Genomic DNA, 6,704 nt, shown 5'->3' with positions numbered 1-6,704 from the left:
TGTCTAATTTGGGTTTGGATGCACATTTCCAGTTACTCGGACTGGGAAGAGGCCAAGAGGGTGGTGGGAAGGGCTTTCTCCCGGGCCTGAACACCCTCAAGGCAGGGACGATTTTTAAATGTTTGTTGTCTTTTGTTTCCCAGCCCAGGGCTAAGTTGGTGTTCCCTGAATTGGATGCACAGTTAGGGCATCCAAAGGATCGTGGCAAGCGCAGCACTGAAAACATCAGGATGAAACAGTTCTCAAGAAACTCAACTTTCTAAAACATTTGTCAAGATAAAACAATACAGGAGTGACCTTGAAAGAAAAGCCCCTGTCAAGAAAAGCAGCAGGAGAACAGCTGTGAACAGAAACACTAAGGAATTGCTGCTGGCTCTCAGTCCCGGCGTCCTGTTTTTTTTCAGGCAGGTTTTGTACTGAATTGAAAGGCAGTTTTCTTGCCTCTGTGAGGCACCTGCATCCTACCTGCGGAAGGAGAAAGTGTGGAGCGGTAAGTGGGAGGAAGGACCATTTTTAGATCTACCCTTGGATTCCAGTTCCTTGTGGAGGGTCTGTGCTGCCTGAAGTACAAACGAAGTAAATCCTGGAGTACCTGTTCGTTCGCCTGCTGAGCTTGGAAGAGACACACTGGACATGAAATTCCAGGGAAGCTGCACTTGCAGTAGTGTCTGGAGCAAGAAGCAGTGGAAGCTGTTTGCTGTCTGCTTGTTCCCCACCTTCACCTCAGTTTCCTGGGGCCCCAGGTAATCATACATCACCTTTACTTTTTCCAAAGTCTTTGCTGAAGTGTTTCTAAATGCGGCAGTGAGATTTTCCATAGCTGGAATTTATTTCTGTTTTGGGAAGTCTGTCTCATTGTACAGTCTGTGATTTAACAGTTCCCATGAGAGGATAATCACTGTCAAAGAAGGCAAATGAAACCAAGAGCCTGGACTAGGCTGCCACAGGCCCCTGCCAAGCACAGGTTACAAAATAGCAACCCCCAGGTTACAAAAATACTAAACTAAAAGCCCATGTTACAAAGTACAAAAAAAACCCAGCCCATAAAAATACAAAAAAAAAAAAAAAAATCAGATTGCGAAATACCAGAATAACCTAGTTCCAAAATAATAGAAAACCAAGTTAAAAAATATCAGAAAACTAGGTTTCAAAATTCCAGAAAACCAAGTTTTGAAATACCAAAGTAATTCGGTTCCAAAACAGTAGAATACCGAGTCCCAAATTACAAAAGTAATCCAGTTCTGCAATACCAGAAAACCAAGTTTCAGAATAGCAAAGTAACCTACTTCCAAAATACCAGAATACCAAGTTCCAAAACACCAGAATAATTTCCTTTCAAAATATCAGAATATTAAGTTCCAAAATATCAAAATGTCCCCATTTCAAAATATCAAATTCCAAAATACCAATTTTCAGATGCCCTATATGGGCAGGATTCCCAAACACAAAAGAATGCATTATTGTCAAAATGGGATCTGTGCTATCAAAATGGATACTTTCTGTTCTGAAAAGCTTTCGCCCAATGACCATCAATACTTGTATTTATTTTGATCATTTAGCCAGATGTAATAAGAATTTTACTTTAAAAGCCAACACTTATAGCAGTTTTCTGCTTAGTTCTTGTCTGTGAGAACCGGCATTTGGGCAGGAGAGCTGCGGTCAGGAGCAAAGGATGGAGTAATCTGCTCCCTGGATGGACAGGGAAAGACTGAGTAGCAGGCAAAGGGAGTATTTATAAACTATATCAATATTTCACAGAAATTCAGGGTAGACTAGCGATGGGGGGCTCGGGTTCTGACGGGGCCTGTCAGGATTAGCCATAAAAAACCCAGCCAAACCCTCGTCCCCTCAAGGGATGTGTCAAACACTTCCACAGAAACACAATTTAGTAATGATTGCAGAGGAAAAATTACCTGTAATCGCTTATGATCTGGGGGAAATTTCCTCGTTAATTACAAAGCTAGGACATAGGGAATTTTGGAGGCAGAATCCCAATTTTGGCCACAGGCACCTGGCTGAGAAGGCCGGTTCTTTTCCACAGAAAGGAAAGGCCGGCACCCCAGTGTTTCAGGGACAGACAACAGCCCATGTATGGGAGGGAACAACTGGCAGGATCTTTCTCCACCTCACCCCCCGCTCCAAGGCACAGCAGGTCCAGGCATGACCAGCTGCTTTCAGAGGGGTGCCCGGGCACACCTGCACAGGGAGCTACTAGTTCACAGGGGCTGATGAAGGCATCCCGAGTGTCCCTCCAGGAATGACAGTTGGAGCATCCTAGCAGGAGCTAGGGAGCAGCCAGATGCACCTGGGCACCTGAGAATGCCGGGCAGAATGTGGGGTGCCATGGGGAAACTTTCAACTTTCCCCTTTTATCTTGTCAGTCCCTCCCCAGAGGCCCCAGAAAATAGAGGTATTATTAGGAGAAAAGGGGCTAAAATTGAGGGAAAAACTTCCTTTTCCATAATTGTCTCTATCAAAATTGAGGGGGAATCCCCTTCCCCTGCAATTTTAATAGTATCATTTGAAGGAAACCCCACCCCTTCTATGCTGTTAGGGCTATCAACTGACAGCAAATCCCCATTTCCCATTATTTTCTAGTTTAAATGGAAAGGGAAAACCTTGACTGTGCTATTTTATGGGTTTGAATTAAGGGTAACTCCTGCATTTTCATCATCCAAATGTGTAAATGGAGGGGGAAGCCCAGTTGTCCCCCCTTTTTAAGGGTTTGAGCTGAGGGAAAAATTACTCTTTCTGTATCATTTGAGAGATTTAAAGTGAGGAAACCCCCTCTTTTCCAAATATTTTAGAGGATTAAATTAAAGGGGAGAAGCCATTTATTTGCCATTGTATTAGCTTAAGTGGAGGTAAACACCCCATCTCCTCATTTTAGGGGTTCAGTTAAAGGAAGTGCTCCCTTTTCCAGCATTTTAAGGGTTTAAATCTGCATTTTAGGGCACTTCTACCCATGCCCCGGTACCAAATATCTCATATAGGAGTAAGCCCAGCATATACATAACCCTAACAGCACCTAGGAGTCTATTAGTTTTGTTATTTTTATTTATAATGTATCTAGCCCTAATTAGAGGTCCCAATGCGAGCTTCACCATTCATATAATTACTATTCTTCTCCACCCTACTTAGCCACATGTGAAGTACTACTTACTAATCACTAAGGAACAACTGTACAAATTAATAGCTAGTTATCCCACTTAGCTATCTACACTGCCAAAATACAAAGTTTTACTTCTTACCTGGTCTCTGCCCTTTTGCTTGATGTAGCTGTAGTAAAAAAGAAGGTATCATCAATTCCCTGAAGAGCTTTTTTTCTCTCTCCAGCCCTTTACTCATTTTGAATTTACATCAGAGGAGCCAAGCAGCTATAGCTCCTTTGACAGCTTTTATACATTGTAGTAATTACCTCCTCCCTTTTCTGGGGCATGATGGGAATGAGAGGCGGACCCGGCCAGGGGTATATTAACCCCAGCCTTTGCCAAAGGGATTCATTTCCTCCCTGGGATTGCCTGGGATGGGAGATCTCCTCTCATTTCAATGAAGGGGGCCTTTCAGCTTATATCAGGTTTTTTTTCCCCCCCAGTAAATGCTTTTGGCCTCTAAAGCACCAGTGGTTTTGAAGACATTGGGAAGAAGATAGTGTTGAACACAGTGAGTATTTAGGCTCATAATTTTGGCTTGAGTGTTCAGAGGTGGTAAGGTGCTTTTCTAATTTCAGTTTTTCTTCTTGGTTTTTTTGTTTAGGAGCATTGTAACTTCCAGGTTGTATTGAGTATGAAGCTTCAAATTTTTTTAGCACATTCATTGTGTCATAAAAGGACCTTGCCCATATCAAAGATGATATCCAAAATTGTGGCTTCTGATAGGTAAATTATGGATTGCAGCTGGGAGAGTGTGAGCAGGGTAGCTGGCTTAGGAAGTGCCAGAAGGGGTTTTGAAGGCCATAGGGTGGGAAAAGGTGTCTATTTGGGCCTACCTAAGGCTTTTTTCCTAAGCACAGTAGATGCATTTATACATCTTAAAGCACACAAATGCATCCACCGCACTCATAGAAATACCATATAACTTTGCCCCTTGCTGTCTCATGTGTCTATAGAAATAATGGCCACAGCTTTTGATTCTGGGTGAAGCTAGAGACCCGAGGACCTGGATGGGCTTAGGAGGTGGTGAGTAGCCAAACTGTGGGCATTTGGCCTATATGCCACTAGATTTGTGCATTGATCTTGATTTTTTTTTTTTTTTTTTTTATTGTAGCTGACTATGAGGCTAACCCAGCTATTATGGGGCCTTCCAAGATGACTGAGGAGGACTCATTTCACATCCAATGTGGATTCATATTGCCGGTCATCCAAAAGATAAGTCAGGGGCTATGACCTGGTGATGGGATGGCAGCAGGGTAGTGAGTTAGAAATTCCTGGGAAAAACTTAATAACTAGTGCGGGGGTAAGGGATGCTCTCTAAGGGGCCTCTTAGGATAGCTAAAGGGAGAGGCTCCACATTTGATTGCAATTGTAGGCTATGCAGTGCAGAGCAGTTCCAGTCTCTGTTGTGTTGTCTGGTGTGTTGTGTTGTTTAGCATGTCTTCAGGATCCCTTGAATCAGATATGTCTGCCTTTTATCCTCAAGGACCTTATGGCAAGTGTCAGCCATCATCTCTAGGTTCTCAAACATTTGTACTTCTCGGCATGTCACCGATATCATTTGTTCTCTTACTGACGGGCTCAGCCGTGTCTCGGAATCGCATCTCAGAAGTGTTGAGTCAGATGTCTTTTGAGGCCTCATTCCCGGCTGTATTGCCATACATCCTTCCCAGCCGTGAGTTGTAATGTCCTGGGGCTTATAACATTGTAAGGATACAGGGAGCATTCTGAACATAGCATTGTTTTGCAGCCGTCTTGATCATTGTGACTGACAGTTCTTATAATAGGTCACTCTATTAGTCTTTTCTTCTGCTCCTTAGAGCCGCTTCTGTCTACTGTCACTATGCCATCGGTCATCTCTTTTGGCGTCATCTCGGTCCTCACCGTCCTTCTTCTCTCCGAGAGCTGTTTTTATCATCCTTGCGTCCCACTGTTTGTAGCATAATGTGTTGTCTGAGTTTGTGTTTAGCCTGGAACTGCTCTGCCCTGTGGAATAAACTGGGGGGTAGGTGGAATAGAAAGAAGACTTTACGGGTAACCTTTACCTTTGCATAACCACCTGAGCCACACCTCAGATGGAGCAACCACGGCCGGTCTGTGCGGGGTTCGGCGGGAGCGGTATGGCGGCATCTTGCAGTTTTCTAGTCCTAAGTTATCATGCAGCCCTTTAACTTTTGTCATCACTTTCTTTCAGATGCAGATGGATTAAATCGGTGGCAGAGTGCCCCATACCGGGTGAGAGGGCTTGCACAGGAAGGTCAGTCACCATTTGTCTTTGCAGGGCAAGTGTAAATGGTGACTGTGTTCCAGCATTGTTCTTTGTCTTTGTTTTTAGGAGGTAAAGCTGGATAGCAGCAGTCAAGGTCAAGTGAGCATGGTAAGCAGTGACCGGTGGAAAGAAAAAGTTGTTATTCCTTGGGTGCCAAGTTCTGGTACAGCTCTAAGCATCCACTGTCATTTGTGTGTTTTAGGGGGTCCACTTGTATTATGCTGAGCCCCCTCACCGACTGGCCGATGTACCCGGCTCGCTGCCCTCATGAGCCCTCCCAAAGCATTATGGGACTCTGCGATGAAGCCTTTACCTTTTCCATTCAAAGATACCGTCCGGGCAGACTTTGGCAACGGCTGAGAAGTTGGGACAAGTCGGGGAGGGAGGGGGGAGGACCGAGGGTCTGCTCAAGTCTCAGCAATGCTGCATCGCCTTGTCTCCTCTTAACCCAGGTATACCCTACAATGATGGTGCCAGCCTTGGAGCGCGGCCAAAGTGTGTGGCCCCAGGACCCCGAGCTTCTTAGGAGATGGTGAGTAGCGGAATTGTTGGGTTTTGGCTAACCTGCCACTAAGTTCAAGCCTTGATATTTGGTTTTCTTTATTGTAGCTGACTGAGACAACAGGCTGGCAATGGCAGGAGCTTCCTGGATGGCAAGGCGGCCCTCTTTTGCACCCGAAGAGGATTCACATCCCTGGATGTCTGAGAGATAAGTCAACGGGATGAAAGCGGGGTGTTGGGTAGGGGGTTGCTGGGAGGGATTTTTGAGTCAGCTTTGGAGATAGGGCTACCCACAAAGGGGCCCCTTAGGCCACATAATGGGAAAGTCTCACTTTTGATCACAGTGCCAAGGTGTGCAGGGCAGAGCAGTCCCAGTGCATGTTGTGACACTTCTCTATTGTGTGTTCTGTGTCTTTTGGGCATCTTGTGTTTCATGTCTTTTGCCTTAGCCCTTTGATGTGCTTGTGGTCATTCTTCTTGTCGAGAGTTTTCTTTTCTTGTTGTGTCCCCTCCTTTGTCATCTGCTGCATGCAAATCCTGCATGGGATTTGGCCCGGAGCTGCTCTGCCCTACTGCACAGTCTGGCCTATAGGTGTAATAGGGCAAGGCTTGGGGACTTGGAATTTGTTCTGTAGAGTGTAGTTTGGCCTCTAGATGATATTCCTAGATTGACACAAGATGCCTGGAGCTGTTAAGTTATCATGCAGCACTTTGACTTTTGTCATCATTTTCTTTCAGATGCAGACGGATTAAATCAGTGGCAGAGCTCCCCACACCGTGAG

General features: G+C 45.0%; 3 long non-coding RNA genes across 3 annotated transcripts; 2 read left to right on the top strand and 1 right to left on the bottom strand.

Moving 5' to 3' along the window:
* Positions 1-251: 251 nt before the first annotated feature.
* On the bottom strand, positions 252-3,358 carry LOC138106498 (uncharacterized). Its single transcript, XR_011149055.1, has 2 exons — positions 3,252-3,358; positions 252-898 (listed from the first exon to the last, which is right to left on the bottom strand). It is a non-coding gene; the product is annotated as an uncharacterized lncRNA (long non-coding RNA).
* A 164-nt stretch (positions 3,359-3,522) lies between these two features.
* On the top strand, positions 3,523-4,423 carry LOC138117539 (uncharacterized). The gene is made up of 4 exons (XR_011154694.1): positions 3,523-3,663; positions 3,757-3,878; positions 4,109-4,178; positions 4,267-4,423. It is a non-coding gene; the product is annotated as an uncharacterized lncRNA (long non-coding RNA).
* Positions 4,424-5,637: 1,214 nt separating this feature from the next.
* On the top strand, positions 5,638-6,201 carry LOC138117544 (uncharacterized). Its single transcript, XR_011154695.1, has 3 exons — positions 5,638-5,784; positions 5,874-5,953; positions 6,031-6,201. It is a non-coding gene; the product is annotated as an uncharacterized lncRNA (long non-coding RNA).
* Positions 6,202-6,704: the final 503 nt, after the last annotated feature.

This window comes from Aphelocoma coerulescens, chromosome 1 (genome assembly GCF_041296385.1).
Source record: "Aphelocoma coerulescens isolate FSJ_1873_10779 chromosome 1, UR_Acoe_1.0, whole genome shotgun sequence".
Taxonomy (NCBI): Eukaryota; Metazoa; Chordata; class Aves; order Passeriformes; family Corvidae; genus Aphelocoma; species Aphelocoma coerulescens.
The sequence above is the reverse complement of the archived record's forward strand: the minus strand, read 5'-3'. Positions and strand labels throughout refer to the sequence as shown.